The sequence below is a fragment of the Oncorhynchus masou genome, unplaced genomic scaffold, assembly GCF_036934945.1.
Source record: "Oncorhynchus masou masou isolate Uvic2021 unplaced genomic scaffold, UVic_Omas_1.1 unplaced_scaffold_2090, whole genome shotgun sequence".
NCBI classification, from domain to species: Eukaryota; Metazoa; Chordata; class Actinopteri; order Salmoniformes; family Salmonidae; genus Oncorhynchus; species Oncorhynchus masou.
The window spans coordinates 33,996-52,500 of NW_027008571.1; the positions used below are offsets into that span (position 1 = coordinate 33,996).

At 45.2% G+C, this 18,505-nt stretch overlaps 1 pseudogene; it reads right to left on the reverse strand.

Moving 5' to 3' along the window:
- Positions 1-2,471: 2,471 nt before the first annotated feature.
- Positions 2,472-18,505, reverse strand: part of LOC135532891 (deoxyribonuclease-1-like) — a 23,056-nt pseudogene continuing 7,022 nt past the window's right edge.

Here is an 18,505-nt window from a genome sequence, read left to right on the forward strand (position 1 = left end):
TGGAAGGTGGAAGGAGGAGAGAGAGGTGGAAGGTAGGAGAGAGAGAGGATGGAAGAGGTGGAAGGTAGGAGAGAGAGGTGGAAGGTAGGAGAGAGAGGTGGAAGGTAGGAGAGAGAGGTGGAAGGTGGAAGAGGTGGAAGGTAGAGAGAGAGGTGGAAGGTAGGAGAGAGGTGGAAGGTAGGAGAGAGAGGTGGAAGGTAGGGAGAGAGAGGTGGAAGAGGTGGAAGGTAGGAGAGAGGTGAAAGGTAGGAGAGAGATGGAAGAGGTGAAAGGTAGGAGAGAGAGATTGATGGAAGAGGTGAAAGGTAGGAGAGAGGTGGAAGGTAGAGAGAGAGGTGGAAGGTAGGAGAGAGAGGTGGAAGGTGGGAGGAGGTGGAAGGTAGAGAGAGAGGTGGAAGGTAGGAGAGAGAGGTGGAAGGTAGGAGAGAGAGGTGGAAGGAGGAGAGAGGTGGAAGGTAGGAGAGAGAGTGGAAGGTAGGAGAGAGAGGTGGAAGGTAGGAGAGAGAAGGAGGAGAGAGGTGAAAGGTAGGAGAGAGTGATGGAAGAGGTGGAAGGTAGGAGAGAGAGGTGAAAGGTAGGAGAGAGGTGGAAGGTAGGAGAGAGAGATGAAAGGTAGGAGAGAGAGTGATGGATGAGGTGAAAGGTAGGAGAGAGAGGTGAAAGGTAGGAGAGAGAGAGTGATGGAAGAGGTGAAAGGTAGGAGAGAGAGGTGAAAGGTAGGAGAGAGAGAGTGATGGAAGAGGTGGAAGGTAGGAGAGAGAGAGTGGTGAAAGGTAGGAGAGAGGTGGAAGGTAGGAGAGAGAGATGAAAGGTAGGAGAGAGTGATGGAAGAGGTGAAAGGTAGGAGAGAGTGATGGAAGAGGTGGAAGGTAGGAGAGAGAGATGAAAGGTAGGAGAGAGAGTGATGGAAGAGGTGAAAGGTAGGAGAGAGAGAGATGGAAGAGGTGGAAGGTAGGAGAGAGAGGTGAAAGGTAGGAGAGAGAGGTGGAAGGTAGGAGAGAGAGGTGGATGGACGAGGTGAAAGGTAGGAGAGAGAGATTGATGGAAGAGGTGAAAGGTAGGAGAGAGAGATGAAAGGTAGGAGAGAGAGAGTGATGGAAGAGGTGGAAGGTAGGAGAGAGAGGTGAAAGGTAGGAGAGAGAGAGTGATGGAAGAGGTGGAAGGTAGGAGAGAGAGGTGAAATAGGAAGAGGTGAAAGGTAGGAGAGAGAGAGTGATGGAAGAGGTGGAAGGTAGGAGAGAGAGAGGTAGGAGGAAGAGGTGGAAGAGGTGGAAGGTAGGAGAGAGAGGTGAAAGGTAGGAGAGAGAGAGTGATGGAAGAGGTGGAAGGTAGGAGAGAGAGGTGAAAGGTAGGAGAGAGAGAGTGATGGAAGAGGTGGAAGGTAGGAGAGAGAGAGTGATGGAAGAGGTGAAAGGTAGGAGAGAGGTGGAAGGTAGGAGAGAGAGAGTGATGGAAGAGGTGGAAGGTAGGAGAGAGAGAGTGATGGACGAGGTGAAAGGTAGGAGAGAGAGAGTGATGGAAGAGGTGGAAGGTAGGAGAGAGAGAGTGATGGAAGAGGTGAAAGGTAGGAGAGAGGTGAAAGGTAGGAGAGAGAGAGTGATGGAAGAGGTGGAAGGTAGGAGAGAGGTGGAAGGTAGGAGAGAGAGGTGGAAGGTAGGAGAGAGAGTGATGGAAGAGGGAAGGTAGAGAGAGAGAGAGGTGGAAGAGGTGAAAGGTAGGAGAGAGAGAGTGATGGAAGGTAGGAGAGAGTGGTGAAAGGTAGGAGAGAGGTGAATGGAAGAGGTGAAAGGTAGGAGAGATGGAAGAGGTGAAAGGTGGAGAGAGGATGGAAAGGTAGGAGAGAGAGAGGTGGAAGGTAGGAGAGAGAGTGATGGAAGAGGTGAAAGGTAGGAGAGAGAGTGATGGAAGAAGTGAAAGGTAGGAGAGAGAGATGAAAGGTAGGAGAGAGGGGTGGAAGGTAGGAGATAGAGAGTGATGGATGAGCACGAGGCTGGATTCCAACCCACGCTGTCAGTGGTACATTGTACATGTGGTCCAGAGGCAGCAACATGGACCGCTTGACCACCCCAAGCCACATGTTTAGATTGAGACAGACTAAATATGTAGAGAAGCAATCTTAAAACCTTCAAACGGTTGGGTTTAATTGATCAAACAGTAGCCATGCGTGTTTAATAGGTGTATCTGATTGGACATCATTCCACTGGTGTCTGAGCTGTTACTGAAGGACAAACAGAACCAAACTCCTAAACGAATGTAGAATTCATATGTACTCTTCCATCTCTTATAAAGCACTTGTTTTAGCTTGAATGTTGGACACCAACAATAACAGGGACACAGTTCGACTGAGTTTTATTGAAACTCGTCGTGGTGATGACACCCTATTCCCTATAGAAGGTTCTGGTCCAAAGTAGTGCACTTCGCAGTGAATAGGGTGCCATTTGAGAGTGTCTGAACACTTCCTGGAGGCGGGCTCATGCAGCAGGGGCGTGACCAATCAGCTTCACCTCAACGGGGTAGTGGTCGCTGACAGCCAATGCCTGAGAGGGGGAGAGAGAGTAGAGCTGTACCAGTAAGACACTGTTACTCTACCTAGCTCAACACCAACCGTTTAAAATGGGCTGCTAAAATCATCCTGATTAGAAGGCAAATACAAGTAGCTGTCTCCTATTGACTGAGGTGAATGTCTCCTATTGACTGAGGTGAATGTCCAGTCTCTTATTGACTGAGGTGAATGTTCAGTCTCTTATTGACTGAGGTGAATGTCCAGTCTCTTATTGACTGAGGTGAATGTCCAGTCTCTTATTGACTGAGGTGAATGTTCAGTCTCTTATTGACTGAGGTTAATGTCCAGTCTCTTATTGACTGAGGTGAATGTTCAGTCTCTTATTGACTGAGGTGAACGTTCAGTCTCTTATTGACTGAGGTGAATGTTCAGTCTCTTATTGACTGAGGTGAATGTCCAGTCTCTTATTGACTGAGGTGAATGTTCAGTCTCCTATTGACTGAGGTGAATGTCCAGTCTCCTATTGACTGAGGTGAATGTCCAGTCTCCTATTGACTGAGGTGAATGTTCAGTCTCCTATTGACTGAGGTGAATGTCCAGTCTCTTATTGACTGAGGTGAATGTCTCCTATTGACTGAGGTGAATGTTCAGTCTCTTATTGACTGAGGTGAATGTCCAGTCTCCTATTGACTGAGGTGAATGTCTCCTATTGACTGAGGTGAATGTTCAGTCTCCTATTGACTGAGGTGAATGTCTCTTATTGACTGAGGTGAATGTCTCCTATTGACTGAGGTGAATGTTCAGTCTCCTATTGTCTGAGGTGAATGTTCAGTCTCCTATTGACTGAGGTGAATGTTCAGTCTCTTATTGACTGAGGTGAATGTCCAGTCTCCTATTGACTGAGGTGAATGTTCAGTCTCCTATTGACTGAGGTGAATGTTCAGTCTCCTATTGACTGAGGTGAATGTCCAGTCTCCTATTGACTGAGGTGAATGTTCAGTCTCCTATTGACTGAGGTGAATGTTCAGTCTCTTATTGGCTGAGGTGAATGTCTCCTATTGACTGAGGTGAATGTTCAGTCTCTTATTGACTGAGGTGAATGTCCAGTCTCCTATTGACTGAGGTGAATGTTCAGTCTCCTATTGACTGAGGTGAATGTTCAGTCTCTTATTGGCTGAGGTGAATGTCTCCTATTGACTGAGGTGAATGTTCAGTCTCTTATTGACTGAGGTGAATGTTCAGTCTCCTATTGACTGAGGTGAATGTCTCTTATTGACTGAGGTGAATGTTCAGTCTCTTATTGACTGAGGTGAATGTTCAGTCTCCTATTGACTGAGGTGAATGTCCAGTCTCCTATTGACTGAGGTGAATGTTCAGTCTCCTATTGACTGAGGTGAATGTTCAGTCTCCTATTGACTGAGGTGAATGTTCAGTCTCCTATTGACAGAGGTGAATGTTCAGTCTCCTATTGACAGAGGTGAATGTTCAGTCTCTTATTGACTGAGGTGAATGTTCAGTCTCTTATTGACTGAGGTGAATGTTCAGTCTCCTATTGACTGAGGTGAATGTTCAGTCTCTTATTGACTGAGGTGAATGTTCAGTCTCCTATTGACAGAGGTGAATGTTCAGTCTCTTATTGACTGAGGTGAATGTCCAGTCTCTGAGGTGAATGTTCAGTCTCTTATTGAATGAGGTGAATGTTCAGTCTCCTATTGACTGAGGTGAATGTCCAGTCTCTGAGGTGAATGTTCAGTCTCCTATTGACTGAGGTGAATGTTCAGTCTCCTATTGACTGAGGTGAATGTCCAGTCTCTTATTGACTGAGGTGAATGTTCAGTCTCCTATTGACTGAGGTGAATGTTCAGTCTCCTATTGACTGAGGTGAATGTTCAGTCTCCTATTGACTGAGGTGAATGTCCAGTCTCCTATTGACTGAGGTGAATGTTGTCTCTATTGACTGAGGTGAATGTCTCCTATTGACTGAGGTGAATGTTCAGTCTCCTATTGACTGAGGTGAATGTTCAGTCTCTTATTGACTGAGGTGAATGTCCAGTCTCCTATTGACTGAGGTGAATGTTCAGTCTCTTATTGACTGAGGTGAATGTCCAGTCTCTTATTGACTGAGGTGAATGTCTCCTATTGACTGAGGTGAATGTTCAGTCTCCTATTGACTGAGGTGAATGTGACTCAGTCTCTTATTGACTGAGGTGAATGTCCAGTCTCCTATTGACTGAGGTGAATGTCCAGTCTCCTATTGACTGAGGTGAATGTCTCCTATTGACTGAGGTGAATGTTCAGTCTCTTATTGACTGAGGTGAATGTTCAGTCTCTTATTGACTGAGGTGAATGTCTCCTATTGACTGAGGTGAATGTCCAGTCTCCTATTGACTGAGGTGAATGTCTCCTATTGACTGAGGTGAATGTTCAGTCTCTTATTGACTGAGGTGAATGTCCAGTCTCCTATTGACTGAGGTGAATGTTCAGTCTCCTATTGACTGAGGTGAATGTTCAGTCTCCTATTGACTGAGGTGAATGTTCAGTCTCTTATTGACTGAGGTGAATGTTCAGTCTCTTATTGACTGAGGTGAATGTTCAGTCTCCTATTGACTGAGGTGAATGTCAGTCCTATTGACTGAGGTGAATGTTCAGTCTCTTATTGACTGAGGTTTAGTCTCCTATTGACTGAGGTGAATGTTCAGTCTCCTATTGACTGAGGTGAATGTTCAGTCTCCTATTGACTGAGGTGAATGTTCAGTCTCCTATTGACTGAGGTGAATGTTCAGTCTCCTATTGACTGAGGTGAATGTTCAGTCTCCTATTGACTGAGGTGAATGTCCAGTCTCTTATTGACTGAGGTGAATGTCTCTTATTGACTGAGGTGAATGTCCAGTCTCCTATTGACTGAGGTGAATGTTCAGTCTCCTATTGTCTGAGGTGAATGTTCAGTCTCTTATTGACTGAGGTGAATGTCTCTTATTGAATGAGGTGAATGTCTCTTATTGACTGAGGTGAATGTCCAGTCTCCTATTGACTGAGGTGAATGTTCAGTCTCCTATTGTCTGAGGTGAATGTTCAGTCTCTTATTGACTGAGGTGAATGTCCAGTCTCCTATTGACTGAGGTGAATGTTCAGTCTCCTATTGTCTGAGGTGAATGTTCAGTCTCTTATTGACTGAGGTGAATGTCTCCTATTGACTGAGGTGAATGTTCAGTCTCCTATTGACTGAGGTGAATGTCTCTTATTGACTGAGGTGAATGTCTCTTATTGACTGAGGTGAATGTTCAGTCTCTTATTGACTGAGGTGAATGTTCAGTCTCTTATTGACTGAGGTGAATGTCTCCTATTGACTGAGGTGAATGTTCAGTCTCTTATTGACTGAGGTGAATGTTCAGTCTCTTATTGACTGAGGTGAATGTCTCCTATTGACTGAGGTGAATGTTCAGTCTCTTATTGACTGAGGTGAATGTCTCCTATTGACTGAGGTGAATGTTCAGTCTCTTATTGACTGAGGTGAATGTTCAGTCTCCTATTGACTGAGGTGAATGTTCAGTCTCCTATTGACTGAGGTGAATGTTCAGTCTCCTATTGACTGAGGTGAATGTTCAGTCTCTTATTGACTGAGGTGAATGTTCAGTCTCTTATTGACTGAGGTGAATGTTCAGTCTCCTATTGACTGAGGTGAATGTCTCCTATTGACTGAGGTGAATGTTCAGTCTCTTATTGACTGAGGTTTAGTCTCCTATTGACTGAGGTGAATGTTCAGTCTCCTATTGACTGAGGTGAATGTTCAGTCTCCTATTGACTGAGGTGAATGTTCAGTCTCCTATTGACTGAGGTGAATGTCCAGTCTCCTATTGACTGAGGTGAATGTTCAGTCTCCTATTGACTGAGGTGAATGTTCAGTCTCCTATTGACTGAGGTGAATGTCTCTTATTGACTGAGGTGAATGTCCAGTCTCCTATTGACTGAGGTGAATGTTCAGTCTCCTATTGACTGAGGTGAATGTCCAGTCTCTTATTGACTGAGGTGAATGTCTCTTATTGAATGAGGTGAATGTCTCTTATTGACTGAGGTGAATGTCCAGTCTCTTATTGACTGAGGTGAATGTTCAGTCTCTTATTGACTGAGGTGAATGTTCAGTCTCTTATTGACTGAGGTGAATGTCCAGTCTCCTATTGACTGAGGTGAATGTTCAGTCTCTTATTGACTGAGGTGAATGTTCAGTCTCTTATTGACTGAGGTGAATGTCCAGTCTCTTATTGACTGAGGTGAATGTCCAGTCTCTTATTGACTGAGGTGAATGTTCAGTCTCTTATTGACTGAGGTGAATGTCCAGTCTCTTATTGACTGAGGTGAATGTTCAGTCTCCTATTGACTGAGGTGAATGTCCAGTCTCTTATTGACTGAGGTGAATGTTCAGTCTCCTATTGACTGAGGTGAATGTTCAGTCTCCTATTGACTGAGGTGAATGTGCAGTCTCCTATTGACTGAGGGGATTGTTCAGTCTCCTATTGACTGAGGTGAATGTCCAGTCTCTTATTGACTGAGGTGAATGTTCAGTCTCTTATTGACTGAGGTGAATGTCTCCTATTGACTGAGGTGAATGTTCAGTCTCTTATTGACTGAGGTGAATGTTCAGTCTCTTATTGACTGAGGTGAATGTTCAGTCTCCTATTGACTGAGGTGAATGTTCAGTCTCCTATTGACAGAGGTGAATGTTCAGTCTCTTATTGACTGAGGTGAATGTCCAGTCTCTGAGGTGAATGTTCAGTCTCTTATTGAATGAGGTGAATGTTCAGTCTCCTATTGACTGAGGTGAATGTCTCCTATTGACTGAGGTGAATGTCTCTTATTGACTGAGGTGAATGTCTCTTATTGACTGAGGTGAATGTTCAGTCTCCTATTGACTGAGGTGAATGTCTCCTATTGACTGAGGTGAATGTCTCTTATTGACTGAGGTGAATGTCTCTTATTGACTGAGGTGAATGTCTCTTATTGACTGAGGTGAATGTTCAGTCTCTTATTGACTGAGGTGAATGTTCAGTCTCTTATTGACTGAGGTGAATGTTCAGTCTCCTATTGACTGAGGTGAATGTTCAGTCTCCTATTGACTGAGGTGAATGTTCAGTCTCCTATTGACTGAGGTGAATGTCCAGGCTCCTATTGACTGAGGTGAATGTTCAGTCTCTTATTGACTGAGGTGAATGTCTCTTATTGACTGAGGTGAATGTTCAGTCTCTTATTGACTGAGGTGAATGTTCAGTCTCTTATTGACTGAGGTGAATGTTCAGTCTCTTATTGACTGAGGTGAATGTCCAGTCTCCTATTGACTGAGTTGAATGTCCAGTCTCCTATTGACTGAGGTGAATGTCCAGTCTCCTATTGACTGAGGTGAATGTCCAGTCTCTTATTGACTGAGGTGAATGTCCAGTCTCCTATTGACTGAGGTGAATGTTCAGTCTCCTATTGACTGAGGTGAATGTTCAGTCTCCTATTGACTGAGGTGAATGTTCAGTCTCTTATTGACTGAGGTGAATGTCTCTTATTGACTGAGGTGAATGTTCAGTCTCTTATTGACTGAGGTGAATGTCTCTTATTGACTGAGGTGAATGTTCAGTCTCTTATTGACTGAGGTGAATGTCTCTTATTGACTGAGGTGAATGTCTCTTATTGACTGAGGTTAATGTTCAGTCTCTTATTGACTGAGGTGAATGTTCAGTCTCCTATTGACTGAGGTGAATGTTCAGTCTCTTATTGACTGAGGTGAATGTTCAGTCTCCTATTGACTGAGGTGAATGTCCAGTCTCTTATTGACTGAGGTGAATGTCTCCTATTGACTGAGGTGAATGTTCAGTCTCCTATTGACTGAGGTGAATGTCCAGTCTCCTATTGACTGAGGTGAATGTCCAGGCTCCTATTGACTGAGGTGAATGTCCAGTCTCCTATTGACTGAGGTGAATGTCTCTTATTGACTGAGGTGAATGTTCAGTCTCCTATTGACTGAGGTGAATGTCCAGTCTCCTATTGACTGAGGTGAATGTCCAGTCTCCTATTGACTGAGGTGAATGTCTCTTATTGACTGAGGTGAATGTTCAGTCTCCTATTGACTGAGGTGAATGTTCAGTCTCCTATTGACTGAGGTGAATGTCCAGTCTCCTATTGACTGAGGTGAATGTCCAGTCTCCTATTGACTGAGGTGAATGTCCAGTCTCCTATTGACTGAGGTGAATGTTCAGTCTCTTATTGACTGAGGTGAATGTCTCCTATTGACTGAGGTGAATGTCTCCTATTGACTGAGGTGAATGTTCAGTCTCTTATTGACTGAGGTGAATGTTCAGTCTCTTATTGACTGAGGTGAATGTTCAGTCTCCTATTGACTGAGGTGAATGTTCAGTCTCCTATTGACTGAGGTGAATGTCCAGTCTCCTATTGACTGAGGTGAATGTTCAGTCTCTTATTGACTGAGGTGAATGTCCAGTCTCCTATTGACTGAGGTGAATGTTCAGTCTCCTATTGACTGAGGTGAATGTTAAGTCTCCTATTGACTGAGGTGAATGTTCAGTCTCTTATTGACTGAGGTGAATGTTCAGTCTCTTATTGACTGAGGTGAATGTTCAGTCTCTTATTGACTGAGGTGAATGTTCAGTCTCCTATTGACTGAGGTGAATGTTCAGTCTCCTATTGACTGAGGTGAATGTTCAGTCTCCTATTGACTGAGGTGAATGTTCAGTCTCTTATTGACTGAGGTGAATGTTCAGTCTCTTATTGACTGAGGTGAATGTCTCCTATTGACTGAGGTGAATGTTCAGTCTCCTATTGACTGAGGTGAATGTTCAGTCTCCTATTGACTGAGGTGAATGTTCAGTCTCCTATAGACTGAGTAAATTTTGCTTGTTTTTGCTGAGTTTTTAAATTGTGTAGAAATGCACAGACTAGAGATAAGAGTTTATTTCCTGTCGAGGGGAAGCCTGACTTGAGTTTAAGGGGAAATATGCAGAAATCGCTCCTCCATTTCCTGGTTGCTAAAATTCTAATAGTTCCCCTAATTTCATTGTACGTGACAAAACTAGCAAGTGTAAAGAGAATCATTGTACCATATGAACGGCTAAGAAATAAATCATCAACAACCCAAAATATCACACTTTTTTGGGGTTAAAGGTAGACTCAGTGAGATGACGTTGCAGTGAGCATCACCACATATTCTGAAATGAGCCCTTGCTGAGACTTTGCTATGACACAGTCCCAAAAAGTATCTGCACAGGTGCGCTTCACGCTGCTACAACGTGGTAGCTACGGGACCTGGGCAGAGCAGAAGTTGAGGGCAGGTAGCCTACTGGTTAGAGCAGTGGTCACCAACCGGTCGATCTTCAAGGCATTCCTAGTCGATCACCAAACAGTTCTGTGGGGAAGCCAATGATAAAGGCTTGCTTGACTTTTTTTGTTGTATTTGTGTTGCCCTGTTGGTGGTTGGTGCACTTGATTCAGAAGCCCTGTTGGCGGTTGGTGCACTTGATTCAGAATCCCTGTTGGCGGTTGGTGCACTTGATTCAGAAGCCCTGTTGGCGGTTGGTGCACTTGATTCAGAAGCCCTGTTGGCAGTTGGTGCACTTGATTCAGAAGCCCTGTTGGTGCACTTGATTCAGAAGCCCTGTTGGTGCACTTGTTTCAGAAGCCCTGTTGGTGCACTTGATTCAGAAGCCCTGTTGGCAGTTGGTGCACTTGATTCAGAAGCCCTGTTGGTGCACTTGATTCAGAAGCCCTGTTGGCGGTTGGTGCACTTGATTCAGAAGCCCTGTTGGCGGTTGGTGCACTTGATTCAGAAGCCCTGTTGGCGGTTGGTGCACTTGATTCAGAATCCCTGTTGGCGGTTGGTGCACTTGATTCAGAATCCCTGTTGGCGGTTGGTGCACTTGATTCAGAAGCCCTGTTGGCGGTTGGTGCACTTGATTCAGAAGCCCTGTTGGCGGTTGGTGCACTTGATTCAGAATCCCTGTTGGCGGTTGGTGCACTTGGATTCAGAAGCCCTGTTGGCGGTTGGTGCACTTGATTCAGAAGCCCTGTTGGCGGTTGGTGCACTTGATTCAGAATCCCTGTTGGCGGTTGGTGCACTTGATTCAGAAGCCCTGTTGGCGGTTGGTGCACTTGATTCCCATTTTGAACCGAATCATTTGTCTGAAAAGACAAACTCCGCCTACCCGGCGGACCAGGAGATCTGTGGCTTAATCGAGTTCTCATACTGCGCTGGCCAATCGTATGTCTCAAATCAACGTTCCGACAGCTTCATCGACCAGTAGTTGGTGACCACTGGGTTAGAGCCTTGGTCCAGTACCCCAAATGTTGCCGGTTCCAATACCCGAGCCGACAAGGTGAAAAATCTGTCCATGTGGCCTTGAGCAAGGCACTTAACCCTGATTCGCTCCAGGGGGGAAGGACTACTATGACTGACCCTGTACAGCAACACCTATCATACTACTATGACTGACCCTGTACAACAACACCTATCACACCACTATGACTGACCCTGTACAACAACACCTATCACACTACTATGACTGACCCTGTACAACAACACCTATCACACTACTATGACTGACCCTGTAAAACAACACCTATCACACTACTATGACTGACCCTGTACAACAACACCTATCATACCACTATGACTGACCCTGTACAACAACACCTATCACACTACTATGACTGACCCTGTACAACAACACCTATCATACTACTATGACTGACCCTGTAAAACAACACCTATCACACTACTATGACTGACCCTGTACAACAACACCTATCATACCACTATGACTGACCCTGTACAACAACACCTATCATACTACTATGACTGACCCTGTAGAACAACACCTATCATACTACTATGACCCTTTAAAACAACACCTATCATACTACTATGACTGACCCTGTAAAACAACACCTATCATACTACTATGACTGACCCTGTACAACAACACCTATCATACTACTATGACTGACCCTGTAAAACAACACCTATCATACTACTATGACTGACCCTGTAAAACAACACATTCCACTGCACCTATCCTGTGTATGAGACAATGAAAGTTTAGCCTCGCGCTTCAATGCCATCAGTTGTGTAAATTGACCCGATATTGTGTTGACTTCGTGCCACATCATCTGACTGAGTCCACCTTTAAGGGTCAAGAGTTTTTACCATGCTGTGGCTGAGCTTCAGGTGAGTCATGTAGTTGAACACCTCAGCCGACCCAGGGACCACTCCTCTCATCATCTCAGTGGTGGCCACCACCCTTCACAACCAGACCAACAGTTAGTCTGTGAGTGAGTGTGTGTGTGAGTTGTGTGTGTGTGTGTGTGTGTGTGTGTGTGTGTGTGTGTGTGTGTGTGTGTGTGTGTGTGTGTGTGTGAGTTTGTGTGAGTGTGTGACTATGCTAGGTCTGACCTGTCGTGGGGGCAGTTGGTGTGTGTGTGTGTGTTGGAAATGTGTGTGTGTAAATGTGTGTGTTTGTGGTTGCATGTGTATAGGTGTCTCTGACCTGTCGTAGGGACAGTCGGTGTTGGAGACCGTGGTGTCAGCGTGGTCAGGTATCAGCCAGTGTGTGTGTATAGGTGTCTCTGACCTGTCGTAGGGACAGTCGGTGTTGGAGACCGTGGTGTCAGCGTGGTCAGGTATCAGCCAGTGTGTGTGTATAGGTGTCTCTGACCTGTCGTAGGGACAGTCGGTGTTGGAGACCGTGGTGTCAGCGTGGTCAGGTATCAGCCAGTGTGTGTGTGTATAGGTGTCTCTGACCTGTCGTAGGGACAGTCGGTGTTGGAGACCGTGGTGTCAGCGTGGTCAGGTATCAGCCAGTGTGTGTGTGTATAGGTGTCTCTGACCTGTCGTAGGGACAGTCGGTGTTGGAGACCGTGGTGTCAGCGTGGTCAGCTATCAGCCAGTGTGTGTGTGTATAGGTGTCTCTGACCTGTTGTAGGGAAGGTCGGTGTTGGAGACCGTGGTGTCAGCATGGTCAGGTATCAGCCAGTGTGTGTGTGTATAGGTGTCTCTGACCTGTCGTAGGGACAGTCGGTGTTGGAGACCGTGGAGTCAGCGTGGTCAGGTATCAGCCAGTGTGTGTGTATAGGTGTCTCTGACCTGTCGTAGGGACAGTCGGTGTTGGAGACCGTGGTGTCAGCGTGGTCAGGTATCAGCCAGTGTGTGTGTGTATAGGTGTCTCTGACCTGTCGTAGGGACAGTCGGTGTTGGAGACCGTGGTGTCAGCGTGGTCAGGTATCAGCCAGTGTGTGTGTGTATAGGTGTCTCTGACCTGTCGTAGGGACAGTCGGTGTTGGAGACCGTGGTGTCAGCATGGTCAGCTATCAGCCAGTGTGTGTGTGTATAGGTGTCTCTGACCTGTTGTAGGGAAGGTCGGTGTTGGAGACCGTGGTGTCAGCGTGGTCAGGTATCAGCCAGTGTGTGTGTGTATAGGTGTCTCTGACCTGTCGTAGGGACAGTCGGTGTTGGAGACCGTGGTGTCAGCGTGGTCAGGTATCAGCCAGTGGTATCTGTGGTCTGTGAAGAGACGTATCCGCTGCCAGTCTGATCCAATGACGTAGCGACAGCCTGCGTTGAAGTCCCCCAGCAGCACTATGTCCTGCCAATCAATCAATAAATCAATAAATCTATCATTTCATCAACCAATCAATCAATCGATCAATACATCAATCAATCAATCGATCAATGCATGAATCAATCAATCGATCAATTCATCAATCAATCAATTCATCAATCAATCGATCAATTCATCAATCAATCAATCGATCAATTCATCAATCAATCGATCAATTCATCAATCAATCAATCAAACATTTCATCAATCAATCAATCGATCAATTCATCAATCAATAAATCGATCAATTCATCAATCAATCAATCGATCAATTCATCAATCAATTCATCAATCGATCAAACCTTTGCGTGCAAGTCAAGTTTCATGTCTTAATGTTACGTGCACAAGAACAGTGGAATGCCTTTTATCTTGTAAACTCTTAAAACCCAACAATGCAATAATCAACATCAATGTAGTACAACACTGAACAAAACAATAAACCCAACATGCAACAATTTCAAAGATTTTACTGAGTTACAGTTCATATGAGGAAATGAGTCAATTTAAATCAATTCATTAGGCCCTAGTCTATGGATTTCACATGACTGGGAATACAGATCTGCATCAGTTTGTCAGACACCTTAATGAAACAGTAGGAGTGTGGATCAGAAAACCAGTCAGTATCTGGTGTGACCCCCATTTGCCTCATGCAGCGCGACACATCTCCTTCACCTAGAGTTGATCAGGCTGTTGATTGTAGCTTGTGGAATGTTGTCCCACTCCTCTTCAATGGCTGTTCAAAGTTGCTGGATATTGGTGGGAACTGGAACACGCTGTCGTACACATCTTTCCAGAGCATCCCAAACATGCTCAATAGGTGACATGTCTATCCAGAGCATCCCAAACATGCTCAATGGGTGACATGTCTGGTGAGTATGCAGGCCATGAAGGAACTGGGACATTTTCAGCTCCCAGAAATTGTGTACAGATCCTTGCCACATCAGCTAACATGTGGCAAGGATCTGAAACATGAGGTGATGGCAGCAGATGAATGGCACGATAATGGGCCTCAGGATCTCATCACGGTATCTCTGTGCATTCAAATTGCCATCGATAAAATGCAATTGTGTTCATTATCCTTAACTTATGCCTGCCCATACCATAACCCCACCACCACCACGGGGCACTCTGTCCAAAACGTTGACATAATTATTTTCCACCATAATTTGCAAATAAATTCATTAAAAATCCTACAATGTGATTTTCTGGATTTTTTTTCTCTCATTTTGTCTGTCATAGTTGAAGTGTACCTATGATGAAAATTACAGGCCTCTCTCATCTTTTTAAGTGGGAGAACTTGCACAGTTGGTGGCTGACTAAATACTTTTTTGCCCCACTGTATATACAGGGTCAGTTCCAATAGCATATTTACAACATGCAGGGATACTGGAGTGATAGAGTACTGTATGTGGAGGGGTGAGGTGACATCAGAGTATATGATAAACAGGGATACTGGAGTGATAGAGTATTGTATGTAGAGGGGTGAGGTGACATCAGAATATATGATAACCAGGGATACTGGAGTGATAGAGTACTGTATGTAGAGGGGTGAGGTGACATCAGAGTATATGATAACCAGGGATACTGGAGTGATAGAGTACTGTATGTAGAGGGGTGAGGTGACATCAGAGTATATGATAACCAGGGATACTGGAGTGATAGAGTACTGTATGTGGAGGGGTGAGGTGACATCAGAATATATGATAACCAGGGATACTGGAGTGATAGAGTACTGTATGTAGAGGGGTGAGGAGACATCAGAATATATGATAAACAGGGATACTGGAGTGATAGAGGTGACATCAGAATATATGATAACCAGGGATACTGGAGTGATAGAGGTGACATCAGAATATATGATAAACAGGGATACTGGAGTGATAGAGTACTGTATGTGGAGGGGTGAGGAGACATCAGAGTATATGATAAACAGGGATACTGGAGTGATAGAGTACTGTATGTAGAGGGGTGAGGTGACATCAGAATATATGATAACCAGGGATACTGGAGTGATAGAGTACTGTATGTAGAGGGGTGAGGTGACATCAGAGTATATGATAAACAGGGATACTGGAGTGATAGAGTACTGTATGTAGAGGGGTGAGGAGACATCAGAATATATGATAACCAGGGATACTGGAGTGATAGAGGTGACATCAGAATATATGATAAACAGGGATACTGGAGTGATAGAGGAGACATCAGAATATATGATAACCAGGGATACTGGAGTGATAGAGGAGACATCAGAATATATGATAACCAGGGATACTGGAGTGATAGAGTACTGTATGTAGAGGGGTGAGGTGACATCAGAGTATATGATAACCAGGGATACTGGAGTGATAGAGGAGACATCAGAATATATGATAAACAGGGATACTGGAGTGATAGAGGAGACATCAGAATATATGATAACCAGGGATACTGGAGTGATAGAGGAGACATCAGAATATATGATAACCAGGGATACTGGAGTGATAGAGTACTGTATGTAGAGGGGTGAGGTGACATCAGAGTATATGATAACCAGGGATAGCAGCAGTGATTGTACGATACATTTCCGTGACACACTGACCAGGTGGATCCGGGTTAAAGATATGATCCCTCATTGATGTCACTTAGTTAAATCCACTTCAATCAGTGTCGATAAAGAGGTGGAGATCAGATGATGAAGACGAAGATGAAGGAGAGGAGACAGGGTAGCCCTTTCCTGCAGTTAAAGACCAACATCTCCCTCTATGGCCTCATGGGTAGTAATAATAATATTAATATGATTAAATACTAAATCATATTTTATTTATTATTATTATTTTATATTTTTTTCATCATGAATATAAAGGGTAATGGTTATATGTGTGTGTGTGGAGTCAGTATACACGTGTCAGTGTGTGTGTGTGTGTCAGTTGGTGTGTGTGTGTCAGTTGGTGTGTGTGTGTGTGTGTCAGTGTGTGTGTCAGTGTGCGTGTGTGTGTGTGCGTGTGTGTAGAGTCCATAGAGAGAAAATAAAATCAAAGCCAGTATTGAAGTCCCCTAGCAGAACTACTACAGAGGAGGAGTGTGTGTGTGCGTGCCTGTGTCTGTGTCTGTGTCTGTGTGTGTGTGTGTGTTGTATAGTCACATTGGTGTTCCAGCGAGCTCTGACGTCAGCGGCCACATCGTACAGAGCGTCAACCTCCTTCACTGCCGAGTCTGGAGACGTGTGTTGAGGAATCAAAACAAAGTTCCTCACAGCTAGAAGAGAGGGAGGGTGGGGAGGTGGGGAGGGAGAGAGTGGGTGGGAGGGAGGGAGGGGGGCAGGGAGGGAGAGAGGGAGGGAGGTGGGGAGGGAGAGAGTGAGTGAGGGAGGGAGGTGGGGGGAGGGAGGGAGGGAGGGAGGGAGGGAGGGAGGGAGGGAGGGAGGGAGGTGGGGAGGGAGAGAGTGAGGGAGTGAGGGAGGGAGGGGGCAGGGAGGGAGAGAGGGAGGGAGGTGGGGAGGGAGAGAGTGAGTGAGGGAGGGAGGGAGGGAGGGAGGGAGGGAGGGAGGGAGGTGGGGAGGGAGAGAGTGAGGGAGGGAGGGAGGGAGGGAGAAAAACACCGGAATGGAGAGTTAAAGATTTAATATCTTCATTAATCAAGACAGTTCCGAAATGTTTTGCAGCAGTCAAGTTTTTCAAGATATTCAGCCTGGTCTCATAGACGAGATGTATATCATAGATGATGTAGATAGACTAGATGGAACTGTAGCGCTGGGAGTCGGGAAGCAGGTTCAGGGAGTGTATTTAATAAATGAACAAAACAAGAAACACGGGTACAGACAAGAACACTGGACCAGAAACAATAACGCCTGGGGAAGGAACCAAAGGGAGGTGTTGGAGACAGACAGTTGAGGTGGGAAGTTTACATACACTTAGGTTGGAGTCATTAGAACTCGTTTTACAACCACTCCACAAATTTATTGTTAACAAACTATAGTTTTCGCAAGTCGGTTAGGACATCTACTGTGTGCATGACACAAGTAATTTTTCCAACAATTGTTTACAGACAGATTATTTCACTTATAATTCATTGTATCACAATTCCAGTGGGTCAGAGGTTTACATACACTAAGTTGACTGTGCCTTTAAACAGCTTGGAAAATTCCCGAAAATTATGTCATGGCTTTAGAAGCTTCTGATAGGCTAATTGACATCATTTGAGTCAATTGGAGGTGTACCTGTGGATGTATTTCAAGGCCAACCTTCAAACTCAGTGCCTTTTTGCCTGACATCATGGGAAAATCAAAAGAAATCAGCCAAGACCTCAGAAGAAAATTGTAGACCTCCATAAGTCTGGTTCATCCTTGGGAGCAATTTCCAAACACCTGAAGGTGCCACGTTCATCTGTACAAACAATAGTACACAAGTATAAACACCATGGGACCATGCAGCCGTCATACCGCTCAGGAAGGAGACCTGTTCTGTCTCCTAGAGATGAACGTACTTTCGTGCGAAAAGTGCAAATCAATCCCAGAACAAAAGCAAAGGACCTTGTGAAGATGATGGAGGAAACAGGTACAAAAGTATCTATATGTAAAATGAGTCCCTATATCGACATAACCACAGTTGACAGTGCATGGTCAGAGCAAAAACCAAGCCATGAGGTTGAAGGAATTGTCCGTAGAGCTCTGAGACAGGATTGTGTCGAGGCACAAAGGGAACCAAAACAGCATTGGGGCGGCAGGGTAGCCTAGTGGTTAGAGCGTTGGACTAGTAACCGGAAGGTTGCGAGTTCAAACCCCCGAGCTGACAAAGCCGAGCGGGGGAGAAGAGGGGAGAAGAGCCTTGGTCAGCGAGGTGACCAAAAACCTGATGGTCACTCTGACAGCACTCCACCAATCAGGCCTTTATGTTAGAGTAGCCAGATGAAAGCCAATCCTCTTTAAAAAAAGCACATGACAGCCAGAAAACTGAATGTAAATAGTCCGGGTGGCCATTTGATTAATTGTCCAGCTTGGGGGTAGAAGCTGTTGAGGAGCCTTTTGGACCTCGCCTTGGCGCTCCGGTACCGCTTGCCGTGCGGTAGCAGAGAAAACAGTCTATGACTTGGATGACTGGAGTCTTTGATCATTGTTTGGGTCTTCCTCTTACACCGCCTAGTATAGAGGTCCTGGATGGCAGGAAGCTTGGCCCCAGTGATGTACTGGGCCGTGTGCACTACCCTCTGTAGCGCCTTACGGTCGGATGCCGAACAGTTGCCATACCAGGCGGTGATGCAACCCGTCAGGATGCTCCCAATGGTGCAACTGTATGATGCAAAATGTTTCATGACACTTCGCTTCTTGAAAGTTTCTAATATCTTGAAGACTTGCCTGCTGACATACAAAATATCTTGGGAC